We start from the raw sequence: 18,777 nt of genomic DNA, 5'->3' as shown, positions 1-18,777 counted from the left end.
TACAGTTCTCAAAACGTTGAGCTGTGGATTACTTTAAACAGATGTACACAAATTGTGAAAAAAAAATCACAATTAAAGACAAAGAGGACTTTTCTCCCTATTTCACATATGTGTACGCGTATGTATTCAAATAGACATAACACAGACATACATTAAAATTACAGATTAAATTTAATTGGTGCCACGGTCTTCAAAGTAAGATTAGAAATATTAATTCCAAACGATAACGACTTTTCTAAATATGTTGAGTTTAGTGAATATACCAAATTTAATACCACCATTATCAGATTATAATAACACCACCTGTAAGCATGTACTCCGTTGTTATAAAATTAATAACCAAAGTCTGGTCACAGGACAAAGATTTTAAGTGTTTTTGTTAAATACCACGGTGAATGTTGCTTATCACTATTATAAATGTTGAACTCACACAATCTATCTAATTTAACGTTCGGCTGATATGTCAGTATCTTTAGAAAAATAGACAGTATCTGACATTCTGAAAGATAGTTATGGTATCATGAAGAAATATGTTTTTATTTATTTAAAGTCATGAACAGATATTTCATCAAGTTAATAATTGTATTTGAAATGTATACGTATGGGTACCCAGCTCAGTGGCTCAGCGGTAAATCAAGAGGCTTATAACGCTAAAAATCGATTTTCGATGCCCGTGGTGTGCACAGCACAGATATTCACTTGCACAGTTAGTTCTGCGCTTGACGACAACAAACAAACTTAGAGGTAAATCCTTCCTTCAAGTTAAAGTCAATAAAGTGTGTAATTTATTATCGTAACAGGAAAACGATTCCATGGTAACTCATTAAAAGAAACAAACAAACTTTAAAAAAAAGCAGCAATTATAGTCTTCTTGAATTTAAGATAAAGTGAATTGAACACAATAAGCTGTTTCCTAGGTAACAATCAGTTAGCCCCTAATTAATTTTACGCAAACATGGTTGAAAACGAGAATAACGCGACAAAAGTCATTAAAACATCATACCATAATTACACTTCCGTAAAATAGTCAGATTATGATTCTTCTGTAATGACTAAAGTAAATAGTGTCGAGCTAATATTGTATTCAATACTGTAGACAGAGTTGTTCTTCTTTGGAAGAGGGTTAGTTTAGTAATGAGAAAAAAATTAACACAGGATAACAAAAAAATTTCGCGTCTCTACAATTTCGGGGGAAGAGGTGTATCTCACTTGTCTAAGAGGACGGGGAAGCTCCCGCCTGGTTCCGTCTTGGGTTGCTTTAATACATGTTTGTCAAGCTTCATAGTTATTTTAAACCATAAACAATGTATTAATTGAAACTATTACAATCTGTCCGGTTAAAATGGTCAGTATTATATGATATTGATGACTGGACGGTAACACGTTTTTAATCAATCAGAGGAATAAAGTAACAAGGGATAGAAAAAACAACTTACAGAATAAGATTGAAAACATCTGTCATAAACAGCACTGAGGTAACGTGGTTTTATAACCCATTATGTAGATCTAAAATTTTCTCATTCATTTTTTGTACTAGATGATCTGGATCTATAGGTACTAAAGCACACATTTGTATTTAGACACATCTAGACTTAAACAAAATCATCATATAAAAGACAACAGGTAATAAGGTCGCCTAAGTAATTTTTTTAACTCTCATGGTCAACATAACTACGTTGTGGTTTTTGATTGATTGATTGTTTGTTTGTTTCTTAACGCAAACTTGTATAATGGACACCTTCGCTAAATCAATCACGGGTACAGAATTCTGATTTTTACCGTTATAAGCCCCTACACTTACCGCTGAATCACAACAGCATTGAGACAAATTGTCAGCGTTTGAGTAACTCGCCAAAAATGTAGTTTGTGTCATGCACTAACCACATTACACGTAAAGAATTGAAGTGCACTACAATAATAATAGAATTACTATTAATTATTTAGTGATTAGAAAGAAACAAAGTTAGACTTTATCATGTGAAATAAACATTACATGGTAATATACCAGATACTGCCGCGACACGTGGACTAAACCACTAGGTTTGAAAACCGTAAGGTTCGTCTTGAACTTACATGTGCCAGTCAGAAGTTACACGGCTACATTTAACCAAAAATTCCATCCAATTGACTGTGGGGTTTATAATGATCGTAAGACACGAAAACTTCTAAAACTAAATAATTATTTCACCTCATAGTCGAAATACTTAAGAGTCGAATGAATACCGAGTTTAACAGAACAGAAACGAAACACATAACCGGTTTTCTTGTTAGGTTTGTTTTGTTTGTTTTGGAATTTCGCGCAAAGCTACATGAGGGCTATCTACGCTAGCCATCCCTAATTTAGCAGTGTAAGACTAGAGGGAAGGCAGCTAGTCATCACTACCCACCACCAAATCTTGGGCTACTCTTTTACCAACGAATAGTGGGATTGACTGTCACATTATAACGTCCCCACAGCTGAAAGGGCGAGCATGTTTGGTGCGACGGGGATTCGAACCCGCGACCCTCAGATTACGAGTCGAACGCCTTAACCCACCTGGCCATGCCGGGCCCCATTTCTTGTTAGGAGTAACACCCTTTGTGGTTCAGTGATAATGTTGACTATACTGATAAAATTCATGGTTCGATTCCTCGTGATAGACACAATGCAGATAACCAGATATGTAGCTCTTTGTTTATTATAAACTAAACACTTATCAGTAGCACTGTAGAATCGTTCCTGGACGTGACAGCATAGAAACGACTTCATATAAGTTTAATATTAAGACAAGCTAAAGTACACGTCCACTCTGATGAGAATATTTAAGTTAATGTTTATATATTTAAATTATTTCATGGATTTGGATTTTAATAATGTTAACTGTGTCACACTCTTGGTTTCACTTAGAGCCAAAGCTCTGAGCTACTTATACTGTCTCCGCGATAAGTAATTATTGAGCATTTCAGTCATGCTTAGAGCCACTCAACAATAACGTACGGTAAATCTTCATTTTTATTAGGTTACGTCACATTTCAACTGTGAATGATAGAGTGGTAATTCCAAACAATTTACTATAGGATATTCTGCTCGTGAAATAAAATTTCGTATCAGCATCAGTCATGCCTGTCCTTCCAAAAGTAAATGTTGAACTTTGCCTGAGTGCACAGTTTTTCAAACGGGAGAGAGACAAGCGCTGGGACATACACCATGATTCGCAGTATATATAAGATAGATTATTTCTAGGTATATATGAATGAATGTAGAACAAGACTAGTTGAAATGTGTAAATAAAGATTGGACAGTTCTAATTTATTAGATTTCCCTCTATATTAAACCCGTTCTTCAAGTTGTCCACGGCTTTTGCAGTGTACAAGTAAGAAACGTATTAATAAATATGAACAAAATGTTTTCTATCTTCCACTTGCATCAAAATCTAAAATTCAAACCTGAACAATTGGTTTGTTTGTTTATTTGTTCTTAAGCACAACACAATGGGTTGCTTGCACTTGTCAGTCGAGAGGATCTAAACCCGAATTTTAGGATTGTAAGACTTGTAGCTTATCGCCGAGCCTCCGAGATGCGTGAAACTTAAGACGTGAAGCATACATGACATTTTGAGGTAAAAAACAAACAAAAATAATGTGGCCAGCAGGTGGTGTTGTATCATAGACTTGAGTATTCTACGTGTAGTTTCTTTCATTAAAAGTACTGTGATATACATATCAGAATAAAAGTAATAAAAAAATACTTATTTCGACATCAGTATATGGTTTGTAGGATCATCCTGTTTTATGGTAACCCGCAAACTAAATAATCTAACGCATGTTTCATAGCTTTGTGAAAGGTTAATCAGATGTTTCGATATTTTGTTGACTTTCGTTTTATGGTTCTGTGATTACACTAAAAAAAAACACACAAAGAAATCGGTAACTATTTGGTTATTTTTGAGTGCATGAAACATACGTTGCATAATTTATAATAGGTTTTAAGATATATAAGAAAACGCTTGCTTGTAACTACGATTCTCTTTCATGTAATTTTGAACATATGCAACTGAGTTTCTGCATGAGTTTGGTACTGAAACCAAAAGTTTCCTAGGGAAGTGATTTCATAGCATAAAAAAATATCAGAAAAGCTTATTTATTCGCCTTATGTTTAGAGTAGGCGAAAGACCCACTTGGAGGATCATGATAATAAAACATATGTGGTCAAACGTCGTTTAAATACCTATTATGCTTATGGTCTAAATACTTTTGGTTAAAAACGACCATAATGAGCGTTTCAAACATACAAACAAACAAAACGTACAATATTTAAAAGTTGTTAATTACCTGTATCTAAAAAGAAATAAATCTCAATTTTTTCTTAATATATAAAACAAACCTACAAAGGAAACACAGGAGGTTATGGAGGATTGTTGTATGTTTAGATATTTAGAACATACACTGTTCTACAATAAGTACTTGGACAGGTAGACGTAGATTGGTTCCATTTATCCCTGTTTTGTCGTGGTTTAGCATCGTCCTTGGCCTGAATGTGATAAATCAGCATACTCAACGTAGTTTCCACAATAGCAAGCTACTTGCAGGACTTAGTTTGTGTGTACGTCGCTGCAAGTAAAATGGCCTATTCTAGGGTCAAGTTACACAAAATCAATCAGAAGTTTATTTATAGCATGCACATAAAGTAATGGTTAATATAAAAATAACCAAATTAAATGAATATCACTTTTAAAGTAAATACCCAAGTAATGAAATTAATACATAAAGGAGTAGTTATACACGACATAAACCAAACAAAACAGAATAAACAGTTCATAAATACACTTACCAGTTAGACAAATACTCTTTCAAGATTGAAGCTCATGTATTATCAGAAACACTATCACTTTATTTTAGCTAAGACTCACAGCCAAGCAAACTCGGATATCGACATATCACGTGCCCTTGAGCTAGTAACATCACTGTCAACAGCACTGGTTGGTCACTATGACCAAACAGACAAAGAGAAGACAGAGACACCTAAATTGGTAAATACAAAAGGAATTATATGCTAAAGGTAAAAATAAGCAATAATGAAGACTTGAAAAAGTAGCAGAACTAAGTTTCGGAAACATATTTTGTGACATGATACCAAATACCACAAGGATTACTTCTGTGAGGTATGCTGTCAAGGTAGTTGGTTATTTAATGAATCCGGTACAGTTTTACTCCATTGTAACTTTTAAAAGATTGAACACTTAGTTTCTACTGCAAAGTTAGTGTATTAGCTTTCAAATTATTCCAGATGGTATGAAACATGCCTCATAGGGGTAAAACCTGAGCTACGGCTGGGTCATTTCATAATACTGACATTGTTCCTTGAAAATCAGGATGTCGCAATTGCTTTACAGAGGTAAGCATTACCTTGCTGATACAATGTGTTAGCCAGTCAAGCAAAAAAAAAAAAAAAAAAGTACTAACCTTTGAATACGTTCATTTATAACCTCTTGGTAAACCGAGTCACAGGTTTACAGGTGGATTCCACTCCCAGTATACATAATGCAGCCTGGACTTTACACTCTTCAAACATTCACACAAATAAATGGAATACATAACCACCCGTATAATTGTTAAGCTACTTCTTTTTAACAACCACACTGAAACTAGATGGAGTAGTTGTTATTACAATTGTTAAACTACCTCTTTCTAACAATCACTTTGAAACTAGATGGAGCAGCTGTTATTACAATTGTTAAACTGCCTCTTTCTAACAATCACTTTGAAACTAGATGGAGCAGCTGTTATCACAATTGTTAAACTGCTTCTTCTAACAATTACTTTTAAATTGTATAGCAGCTGTTGTTCAAACAAAAGTAGTTTCTATTACGTATTCATACATGACCAAGCTATATAAAGAGAGGTTTTAAATTTTTAACATTCTGCATAATTTGTTCTCTAAATTATCATGATTTTAATATGTGTACGCACTTTGTAACTGTAGCTTCTATGTTCATACTTCCAGGTTTTTGACTAGATAAAGTGATATGCTTAGAAGGTGTCCAGTACTTCTGGTAAGGTATTCCACACCCAGCAGCATTGTGCTTTCTTTTTCATCCATGTTTGAAATGCCAAGCGAGACTAGTAACAACATTTAATTTTGGAAAGTAATTTTGTCTTAAGGATCTTTTTTACTAGTTTAAAATGATTAGTGAAAGGTGTGCGTATGTGAAGTATATTCTAGAATATTTTAGCTCGTGCATTATTCACTTGAACTCTATTAATCAAAGTAGGTCAATAGTATGTGGGTTGTGGAGTCGAAGGCATTTGCCAAATCTTTTCCCCTTTCCACCTATGGAGAGTATTATATATGATGGTCAATCCCCTATTCGTTTATAAACGGTATTCCCAAAGTTGACAGTTTTTGCTGCTGACTGGCTATATTCACCCCAGTTTCTTCACAATTATCGGCAGCTAGCGCAGATAGCCCTCAAGTAGTTTTACAAGAAGTCCAGTGAAAACAAACAAACTGAAATCAATGACTGACAAAGCACAGAATATACATATAACCAGGATCTTACATAGTAGATTATTCCACTGACAAGTATATCACTTTTTTTTATTGTAACTATCAGCAAGTGTCTTTTAAAAGATGGAGTAAAAATGAACAGAAATATAAAGTTTGAACGTAAGAACATTGAAAATTTAAACATAATTTAACCCTTATAGTTAAATATACGTGCATATAAAAGATTTTACACTGGTTTTCAAAGCATTCAGAAAAACAAAAGGATCATCAGGAGACACGGTAATTAACATAGGCTTTTAGGTTTACGTATAATACAAATCTATGCTTTAAGTAGATACCGGTTCTTCTTGGCTGCAGTTGAAGAAACACTTTCCTTCAAACTATCACGTGGGGTGTGCTGACTGTACTTCAGACTATACCTTTTAATTTTATTAATGTAGAACAGAAGATGAACGTGGTTGCTGTGATATCTACTTTTTTCTCTATATTCTGAATAGCTTAGAACGATCCACTTTATATTCAACTAAAGAAGAATTTCAAACTATCAAGTCACTATGAGGCGAAACGACCTGAAAGGCGTTCCAATAATAAATCATCTTTTCAAACCGTTCCACTTTTACAGAATTCATAAGAAATGGGAATATTTTCTTTTATACGGTCAAATAACCAGGAATTCAAACCCAAGAAATGCCTAGTTTGTTTGTTTGAAGTTAAACACAAGGCTATCGAAATCCATTTTCTAGCATTGTAAGTTGAAAGATATACCATTATACAACTGGGAAACGAAACGTCAAGTATTTTAGCCGAAAATTGTATTTTGTAGCAGTTAGTTATATAATTTGAACATTTACTGGGTTTAATGGATTGTTTTATTAAAGATAATTCTGATGAAAAGGTTCTGTTTGAAAGTTTCGCGTAAAGCTACACAAGAGCAATCTATTTTATTTATTTGTTTTTTGAATTTCGATCAAAGTTACGCGAGGGCTATCTGCGCTAGCCGTCCCTAATTTAGCAGGGTAAGACTAGAAGGAAGTCAGCTAGTCATTACCACCCAACGCCAACTCTTGGGCTACTCTTTTACCAATGAATAGTGGGATTGATTGTCACATTATAACGCCCCCACGGCTGAAATGGCGAACATGTTTGGTGTGACGGAGATTCGAACCTGGGACCCTCACATTACGAGTCGAGTGCCTTAACCACCTGGCCATACTGGGCCTATTTATTTGGAATTTAAAAACTAATATATAGATATTTATTTATTTATTAAAATTGAATCAAATGTAGGTGTCGCACAGCAAAAGCGCTTTTAAAAGATATTAATTGTAAAGTGTCGTACGATAATGTGCGCCAGACTAAGCGAGGGTTCTTGTCAGGGTAACGATTCCAGTGCCGGTGGTGGGCTAGGGGGATGGGGTTAAATCTTTAGATATGTCTAACTCACTCTTCACTGTTTTTGTGCTTCGTCTTTTAGTGAAATATTATTAACTGATATTCTACATTTAATGTACATTTGGTTTATGTCAGTGGTGTAGAATATTTCGATCTGTGTTATGTAGGCCTATTTGTTACTTTACTATTAAGTACCATAATTATCACACACACTCACACATATGCAACTACGTGCATTTCTCGACAAAAATTACCTTTTGTCGTGCACTGCGTGATTTGTATTGTACGTAATATGTGTCTACGAATAAATGTTTCTTGAACACGTTTGCTTTCGTCAGGTGAAATTAAACGTTTACTGTTCTATAAATATCATTTCGCCCTAGCTTTTAAGAGATTCACGGATTGAAATTTGTTTCTTATATACTTTGTTATATGAATTCGATTCCTGGTTTGCTCAGAAGTTACTTCATGTAATATTTAAATACGAGCCTTGTTTGTGAATTGTTATCCATGGAATAATACTTGCTATTTTACAAGTAATGCAACCATATATGCTTGAGTCGTTTTATATACACTGTTTTGTCAGATGTTAAGCTGACGACGAAAGAAAGCTTGTTATGGTCTCTGGTTCTGTAAGAGTATCGACTATACCCCGAGGTTAGAACAAGTAAACATGCCGGTAAAAGCATGGTTAGTGGCTGGATGGGTTCTCGGTGGCCTGTTGTGAAAAGTTCCTTCAAATACTGAAGTAACTTGAGATAGTGAATGTCGAGGTGTATATATAGTAGCGCTTCTGTTCCTTCCTGAAAAGGCAGTAAGAAACCTTTCTTTGAATACAAAGTTACTGTACTAATACGCATTGTTAGAGAATAACTACGAATACATTGGTTAGATAACAGACTGATAATGCGCATATAAAAACTAAAGTCCTTGTATGTAGAGAATGCGTTGTTAATATTAACCCTGTATTCAATAGTTTGTTTAAGATAAAATGTGGTAGTTTTCCATTGTATTAATTTTTGTACGTCATTTACACACCCCAAATAACGAGTCATACGTGACGTCATAATATAATTCTCACACGATTAAATTTCCAGGGTGAAAGTAACATTCTCTTACATTTTTCTAGTGTTAGAACAGACCCGATATAGCCAAGTGGTTAGGGTGCTCGACTCGTAATCTGAGGGTCGCGGGTTCGAATTCCTGTTACACCAAACATATTCGCCGTTTCAGCCGTGGGAGCGTTATAATGTTCGATCAAGCTCACTATTGGTTGGTAAAAGAGTAGTCGAAGAGTTGACGGTGGATGTAGATGATTAGCTGCCTTCCTTCTAGTCTTACACTGCTAAATTAAGGACGGCTAGCTTAGATAACCCTCGTGTAGCTTTGCACGAAAATCAAAAACAAACTAGTGTTAGAACGTTCAACTAGCAACTTTTAAACTGTTAATATTATAAGAAAAATGATAGTTATGAAGGAACACAATAGTTAAAAATAACAAGTCATTAAATAACACACCAGCTATTGGTATCTGTTTTATGGTACCAAGACATCTACTGTGAACTGACGAGAAGGGAAAAAATGACTAAATGAAAATACTGTAGATTATTTTTATCGCTGGGCAGATTGTGAACTTAATATTTGTTTGTACTCGAAATCATGCAATGTACAACAACTTGTACTGATACACTGCCTGCCAGTGCTATATAGCCGTGGTAATAAAATGCATTTGATGACATATGTGCACTAATCTCTCATTATATAGGCTGATGTAAGTCCTTTAATAATACTTTATGCTTTTTTTTTCATACGCAGAGGTCACAAAGGATCAGAAACGTCGGACCTACTTTAGCACTACTGCTTACTTTTCACTTTCACACTTCAAAAGCAACGTGGTGATGACATGAGCCACTAACCAAGAGCTCGCGTTCTTGGAAGCTGATCATTTGTTAAAATCCTGCTTGCAGCAACACAGGAAAAGAAAATTTAAACGATGTTTTGTTGGTTTGATGAAAAGCAAAGAAAACAATCTCAGGTAAAAGACTACAAAAGAAAAACGAGCGGTCTCTCGCATACGCGTTTACAGATAAACAACAGGCTGGGGTAGTGAAAAGTAGCCATTGTGTGAAAGGAAAGACACACACTTAGAATGGTATCTCGGTCGAAGCACCTTTAGGGAGATCTATGGACTCAGGAATGGAGTGTTCATATTAAAGCATGTGAAAAGGCCTTCATTTGGTGGAGTCACTCACCGTCTTGGTACCAAAAGTAGGTCCTGTTTGTATAGAAAATTCTCGTGCCATTCACTCAGTATACATGTCTTCCCCCATCGAAAGTGCCCGAAACACATATGCATTGTGGGGAATTTTCACGTTCCATTAGAATGAGATACTTGAAGAGGTTTGAAGTTCCCACCTCATGGGCCTACGCTTTCAGGCTTTATAACTTGGCTGTCACGTGCCCCATGGTCTGTTAATTGATGACGTTCTGGCTAGTTAAAAGCAGAGATATTATCACATTAACATTTCAAAATAAGTTCGCGAATTTATTTCTCGAAACTATACGTACTACTAACTTTAACTTTCGAAGTTTTATTATTTTTAAGTTTGTAGAAACACGCCATGTTAACATATAAAATAGTCTAAATATAAATACAGTGAAGAAAAAGAGGTTAAACTAGTTATTTAGACCAATCTGGATAACACAAAACGTCTCTGTGCAGAGTTACATAAATGCACAGATAATAAACAAGGCCACAACAATGAATGCGATAACATTTGTCTGAAATATAGCCTACACTACAGTAAGAGGATAACTTAGCACAAACAACCACTATCGTGTAATCTTCAAATAAATAACTATTTTATACTCTCGAGAGCACAGCAATACATCTCAATGTTCTAAAAATGTATTTAATATCACTAACTGTTATTTCGCGATGTCAAAGTATACTTTAACACTGTGATTTGAATAACTTCAACTTCCTTGTGTGATGATGTAAGGTACAACTGTCAATGTAAGAGTTACAGAATTTTTTATGGAACTTTTAACGCTTTGTTTAAGTAAACATAATAATAAAATGTTTATAGTTTCTTATTAATTTAATATCTATCAAAACGTATAATATTAATAATTAATTTTACAATAATTACTTTGCCATATCTTGTTATAAGTCAAGTTTGTTTAGAGTAAACAATTGACTTATCTGACAATGAAGGGTATAACTTTGGCATACTCTTCACCTTTATTATGTAATTTCACAAGCGTAATTTCATTAAAAGAAACCTGCTTAAATAAAAATTTAAACTGTCCACTGGCAAACATGTGGAAATAATTGTGACCCATACAGAGAACTAACTATACAACTATATACAGTATTGACCAAAATATTTGCATGTTTTGTAACAAGTACAATCATTATTGTTAAGTGCACTTAGTGTTGTTGTCAAACTGAGAAAGGCATGTTACATTAAACATCTATATACGTAACTTCTATCATGAGACATGCTTTTACTTGGACGTCATAAATAACGATTGTTTGTTTGTTTTTGAATTTCGTGCAAAGATACTCAAGGGCTATCTGCTCTAGCCGTCCCTAATTTAGCAATGTAAGACTAGAGGGAAGGCAGCTAGTCATCACCATCCACCGCTAACTCTTGGGCTACTCTTTTACCAACAAATAGTGGGATTGACCGTAACATTATAACGCCCTTACGACTGAAAGGGCGAGCATGTTTGATGCGACGGGAATTCGAACCCACGGCCCTCAGATTACGAGTCGAACGCCTTCACTCACCTGGCCATGCCGGGCCCATAAATAACGTATTACAGCAACAAACAATTTTATCAGACACCTGTAGAACGATGCGTAATTCAGCATTTCACCTATCATAACAAAACAATACCAAAACATACATAATAACAAAATGTATAATCAAATTATTATAAATAGCGTCTGTAAGATTTAGCACTTTGTTGATCCTTCTCATACACTAATAACATCTGCTAGGCAATATGGTATGCTGTCGATGAGATTATATTGATGTAATTCACCGTGATTTTATCCCAACGTGTCACTAGAAGGCGCTGCAGCTCAGCTAAAGTAGCTGGTTTAGGAGTATAGTTAGGAATTTTCCGGTTCAGTTCTGCCCAATATTTTTCAATCGGATTACAATCTGAAGCTTTTCTAGCTATGGTAATTTTGTAATGTATTCCTAGTTGAAATAATCCTATACAATACACGCACTGGATCACAAATTTATTGTCAAACCTTACCATTACCTTTGGCAGAAATATCGTCTTCATGCTTGTAGGAGGAACCATTGACGTTTTTCTGGAGAGTATGAAGATAATTTTTCTACCATAATGGATTGCTGCCCAAGCATGTTCTGCACCACCTCCTGCGCATTCCCTGTGGGAAAAACAGTTTTCCCTCATCTGTTCTCCAGGCAAGCGACGAACATGAATCCTACATCCAGGTTTAACAAAACTGAAATAGGACTTATATGAAAAAATAACATCTCGCCAGTGTTTTAACTGTAAGTAGGCATGCTGTCTTGCCCAAGTAACACGGTGACGGCAGTGAATACTGGTTAATATCGGTTTTCAGAGAGCCCTTTCCATGTTATTCCTGTCGTAAGATATTGCAAGACTTCTTTCGACCTTGATATATCAGCCTTAACAAAACACTAGCATCTCGGGCAGTAGTTTCCTATAGTTCAATAAAATTTCAGTATTCTGGATACAGTACACTAGGGATACCCTATTGTTCTGGCGATATCCGTTTGCTTCGTATCATTTCTGGACAGTCGAATAATATGTTGTCCCATATCTTCTGGCACGTGACGTGGTATGTCTACACCAAGTACAGAAGAATTATCTGTACAAAGCATTAATCTATTTCGAAAAATATTATACCAAAAGAGCACCCTTTTATACAAAACAGGTGTGGATATGTGTTTTGCCGAACAAATAATCAAAACAATTAATACAGACCAGAATAACAAGTCGTACGTTTGTCTGATCATATGCTACTTTCTATTACTACTCAGGTAATTAATCAGTAATTACTCCATGCATGTAGACAATAACAATGCAGTACAGTATGCAAATATTTTGGCGAAATACTTTATTCATATATATATATCGAATGAGCAATACCAAATCTAGTTGTACAAAACTCCAGAGTATTGTTTGTTTATGTATAAAATATACTAATTAACAGTTTTATATGTAGTTAACTTGAGCTTACACACGTATCTCAGAAAGAAAAATGTATTCTCGGAGAATGAAGAATTTAATGTTGAAAATGAAATTCCTAGAGAACACTAAAGGTACAAACAAAAAATCTTCAATTGGTTTAAGCCTTCATGACTGACGTTCGTAAACGCTTACAGTTAATAAAGAAAACCGTTGAAGCTATAATTAGTATCAGTTAACCATACTTTTTAGACATAAAAAAATAAAACCAATTAAATAGCACACTTGGTAACAAAGAGAGTAAGAGAAAATAGCTTAATTTTATTACATACGTTAGTGAGTTTGTTTTATTTTCTTTGTAAAAACATTAGTAGTACTAGCAAATTTATGAAATTTATGCAATTTTGAAAAGGTCCCGCTTCGCATCTATTTTTGGATAGGGGAAGGGAAGAAGATTTTAGTTACGAACTTTGATGACGTAGTTTCGTTTATCATGGGATCGAAGTTAACTGCATACTGCGCTACCAATCATTAATCTATGCTTCTAAATGTTATCCGTTTTATCAGTGAAAATAACGTAGATACATAAGCAAAAGTACGCTTCGAAGTGTGATTTTAATGGTACGTTATCCAATTTTAAGTCAAACCAATCATCACTGAAAGACGATATCTGCATTATATTAACTCGTTAGTAAATTATTTCGTTTGATTTTTATGACTTAAGCTAAAAGAGATCCAATTTTTGTTCAATGAAGTCTCACAGGTTAACCACGAGCTTTCCTAACCCTAGTAACACTTGCACTAAAAACGTGTATAATGAACATCTTAATCCGTGACAGATTCTTCTCAGTTAACCGTTTAATGTTCGACTTATACGGATTAGAGGTATGTTACTTAGCCTGTGAACTTTCTTTTTCTTTTACAAAGAGTACCATTCCTTAATCTTAACTTATTAAAACCTTCTGTTGGCCTCACGTTAACGACCACAATACAGTGACATATATATGCGTCATAAACCTAATATTTGCTAGTAAAAAAAAAAGAAAACTTATTTTCACCGTAACGGCGAGTGCGAATTTTGTAGCTCCTAGAATAAACCGACCTTCACTAGAAGGTTTAATTTTTTCTCCTGACGCCCATCTACTTTAAATTTGACACCTGCTTTATCTTCTGTGACACATTATACAAAATTAAAACAAATTGTTAAGAACCTGGCTGAGCGACTTAAAATAACAAGTCGTTACGATACGTAACGCTTGACAAACGGCTTACGATTATAAATCAGTTTATTCACAAAGAATGGAAAATAATACTAATTCCTATCCTCTCGTTCCAACTATTATAGGAATAAGGATTAACTCTACTTGTAATACTGTAAAGAATTACTTTCTATTGAATGCACTAGTACGGATCTCACACAAAACATATTCCTTCTCTGCGTTCATGCTAATGCTGCGCCCTCTAGATACGTGCGTGAAATTTGTAATCATTAAAAAAATTAAAAACAATAGTCAACACCCCCTGAAGTCGTGCTTTAGCTGTTATTTTATTTTATTTGTAAGTGTATTTATATCTCTATTCTAATCTCTTTCTTTCTTTTTGAAAGTAAAAAAAATAAAGTCGGAACAAGTGAGGGTATGAGCGATAGACGTGTAGAACATTTATCATTATTATTATTTCCACTGGGAAGGACACCTGTGCCAACTACCGTTGAAAATGAAAACTACATGCAAGCGCACTTTCGAAGAGGGAGATCTTGGCATCACAAAATACAAGCGAAACACTTTTAAACTTCTCTTCAATAATTTATTTTGTTAATTTTCTCATGCAGAAAACATTGGTATTACTGCTATTACGTTATTATAGCTAGATTAAGTGTTGCTGGTACGTGCAAGCAATGAATGTATATATAGGTAGGTATAGAGAAAAAAACGCCCACCAGCCACGTCATACAACCAGGCAAAACGTGTAACGCAAAAGGGTAGTAACAAAATTAGGGATTTTTCGTGAATGGTTATGATTTTGTGATATATTTCGATAGTCAAATAATGTAGCAACAGTATTTGATATACGTAAGTAATTTCAATTCAGAAATATAAAAATGGTTGGTCAAAATACTCATTCTTTGTGACTTATTGAATGTTATTTATAGTTGGATTGTAATGCTAGTTACAACTTCCTTGCTGTTATTGGACCATTTGTGCTCTGTCGATTGGGATTTTTGTCGTTAAAAGTACTCGGACATGCCGCTGAACGATGGAGTGGGGAGTTACTTATAAAAAAGTAACATATAAATATGTTATGACTTTATATGATGACGTAATTTAGATATAAATATATTTTTATTTAATTTAAAATAACTAGTTTTTACAACTAAATATTTATTTAAAAGAAAAAACAACCACCCCTCAGTGGCCCAGCGATATGTCTGTGAACTTACAATGGTAGGAACCGAGTTTCGATGCCCGTGGTGGGCAGATCACAGATAGCCCGTTATATAGTTTTGTGTTTAATTTAAAAACAAACAAATAAATTATTGTAGAATACTTTTTAAATTAGCTAATCGAGACAGTTTTTTTGCTGTTTGCGCTAGTCTTCTCAATTCTGAACTGATAGACTAGAACTGTAGAAAGAAAAGAGATAGCAATCAATACCAACTTTTAGCTACTTTTGTTTGACCCAGTAGTGGGATTTAACTCTTATAGCTCTCTCACGACCCTATAGTGCGGAGAGATTTTTATCTCAGCAACGGAAAGCAATTCAAAATTCTCGGATTTACAGTTCGGGCACGCTAACCGCTAGCCACGCTTAGCTCTCTAGGAAGACTGAAACACTCGTATAAAAAATACTGCTAGATACAAGATAAGCCTTTGCACATGTGATTTGATGATGTCGAGTGTTAGACAAAAAACAGCAACAACATTAGTTATTGCAATTTCTTCTTACTTTTAATTGAAATCAAGTATCTGGAGCATGAATTTGTTAGTTTGGTTAAAAGTAATAACGTTACATGAAGTTCAGTCTGATGAGTGCATGCTAATTCAGAAGCAGAACCTGTCATATTCAACATAGTAGCAAAAATCATGTCGAAACTCTAGATTATCTGAAAGTATGAAGTCAGCCAGTAAACAAAATAAGTACATTTGCTATGTTTCTCCACACATACGTAAACCAGTCACCACTGAATTAGAAGAAGCGTAATAAAGTGCAAGAAGATAGCAAAGAAGTAGAAAGTAATGAATAGCTGACATTAGTTTGAAATAGTTTACAGGTGCGAATAGACAAACACATATATCTGCAGGAAGCTTAGACCATATTCATAAACAAAAAAAAAAGTAATTTTGAGTGTTAATTCTATCTTACTGCAAGTAAGGATTGTGGTGTTCTATTGGTGTCCTACCTTTTAAACAGAGTTATGACCATGAAAAGTTTCAGAAAAGAAGTATTAAAAATAAGAGTATGTAAATATTTGTCTGTTTTTGTTTTCCACAGCAAATTCCCATTGGGCTATATATTGTGTCCATCACAAGGAATTAAATCCCAGATTTTATTTAGTATGGTAACTTCGTCGAGTGTCTGCTGCTCGACTGGACAACATATGTACATAACTTTGTAGAGTTACTGCAGCCATACCGGAGTACATATGTACATAACTTTATAGAGTTACTGCAACCCTACAGAAAACACATGTAAAGATGGACTTGAAAAATTATTAATAAGCATATTCAGTCGAATGTTAGAGATAAGTTTGAGAAGGCTGAACAAGAAACCAGTAAAACTAAATTGTAAACGTATATATATTCATTTTTTAGAGGGGTAAATACACTGTTTAAAAATTAACATTTGGGTTACATTAAATGTTCACTAAGAAATCATCGATATCAAGTGATAGCGAGGTGGTATAGGGATAAGAACTACTTATTTTATACATATGTTTATATATGTTAGGCATATAGTTGAACATAGGAACTCGTATTGATTTGTAGTTTATTTTTTGTACAAATTAATTTTTGCAGTATCACGTTTCTTTGACTGTTCTCTGCGACGGTATTAGCTTGGAGCTTTGTTATATTTATTTTGTATGTTACGGGCTCTTTTAGGAAGTGTTTTAGACAGTTCCAAAAAGAAATGTTGTTGCAGAATAGTTTTACATCAAAGCTAATCTCTGTTTATATAATATCACTGGGTGTTTAAATTCAATATCGTAATCTGCATTACAGAAGATATGGAGATTAAAATTGCGACGTTTCATCCCATGGGAACTGGCCATCTTCACTTTGAGTTTTTAGTTGTTGTTACTTGTGCATTGCCTGAAAGTGGGCTTCTACTATGGAGTGGAACGTCGTAGCTTTAGCTGCTTAAACACATTTTCACTATAAATCTGATCTCAGTATTAGATTTTAAATTAGCATGTGATCATATAAGTATCTTTAATTTGCAAAAAAGCATCTGTACACATTCCCATAGTTACCCTGTATGTCCTTGCATGTATACAAGTTACCCCAAATTCTACAGACATTTCCATACTTACTATGTACATTCGTACATGCATTCGAGATTTTCAAAAACTTTGTAGACATTCCAATAGTTCACCTACACATCCTTGGGTGCATTCAATGGGCTAAAACTTTAATATCAAATCCATAAAAATAATTACAAATAGTAACTAAATTAAGATTCTAAATATTGTCTCTAATGTCAAGAGGAATTACATTTGATGTTCCTGTACTCCTTTCCATCCATCAAACAAAACGTTATTTAAACTAAAGATAATGATGAACTAACACCTGATGAAAGATCAATTGACTTTAGCTTATTTTTTTAAAAAATCTGTTCTTGCTTTGTAATATAATTTATGTTTTATGTATCTTTAATGATGTTTTTTGATTAAAATTGTTGTTGTTTTTTGTTATCTAAGTATGGCTATTATATTCCGACCGTTCTTGTAGTTTGGTGTTATAGGTGGTGTTTGTCTTAGGTAAACAAGGTTGCAAGTGTTTTGTAACAAAAAACAACACAGGTTTAAGACACCTGACTAAACAAGCGCTAGAGGTCTAGGGTGGTCAAGACTGCTTTGGGTGTCAATTACGAGAGCTAGGCCGTGTTTATTTTACCACCTTAATTTACTCTCAGGCTAAGTAAGACGTTCGGGCATGTATACTTATGCACAAGTTGATCACATGTTTTTCGTGTTAAATCTTAATATTACTGTTGCTGGTTTATTGTTATAACTTTAGTTCATCTGGTAACATAGTCATACCTTTTGTTATTCTGGAGGTCTTGGGCTAGCTTGAAACACAGAGCAAGAGACGGTTGAACAGACGAAGAACAATCAAAATCATAGTACACCTTGTGATTGTTGAAATAATCAGACATAGAATCTGAGAGCAAAAATTGGCTGGAGAATAACAAAAAAACAAGCTAGTTTGTACTAATGTCACAATCTGGGAAAAATTGATTTGGTAGTATATAGTTCCAGTGAACAACACTAAACTAAGAGCTATATAAATCTCTTCATCTAACGACCTGAGGCACCTAAGCACCATCATGTTCTGTGGCTATTAAAAATTCTTCTAAAATGAAGCTGGGATCTTTTTTCGCACCTGGCACGAATCTGGTCATCAACTCGCGCACGAATAGCGAGCGAGACCGTAGAAAAGCTGGTTAGTTCACTGTAGGATGCCGGCCTAACTTTAGGA

The 18,777-nt window shown here is 34.5% G+C and overlaps 1 long non-coding RNA gene across 3 annotated transcripts in view; it reads right to left on the bottom strand.

The window, feature by feature from the left end:
* The window catches only part of LOC143247185 (uncharacterized), a 123,203-nt gene that overhangs the window by 83,827 nt on the left and 20,599 nt on the right, over nt 1-18,777 (bottom strand). Inside the window, exon 2 of one of the 3 annotated variants that reach the window (XR_013026431.1) lies at nt 4,811-5,001. The exons of the other annotated variants lie outside the window; for them this stretch is intronic. This is a non-coding gene — a long non-coding RNA (uncharacterized LOC143247185). The remainder of the gene's footprint in view (nt 1-4,810; nt 5,002-18,777) is intronic. 3 annotated transcript variants of the gene reach the window in all.

The sequence above is a fragment of the Tachypleus tridentatus genome, chromosome 1 (assembly GCF_004210375.1).
Source record: "Tachypleus tridentatus isolate NWPU-2018 chromosome 1, ASM421037v1, whole genome shotgun sequence".
Classification (NCBI taxonomy): Eukaryota; Metazoa; Arthropoda; class Merostomata; order Xiphosura; family Limulidae; genus Tachypleus; species Tachypleus tridentatus.
The sequence above is the reverse complement of the archived record's forward strand: the minus strand, read 5'-3'. Positions and strand labels throughout refer to the sequence as shown.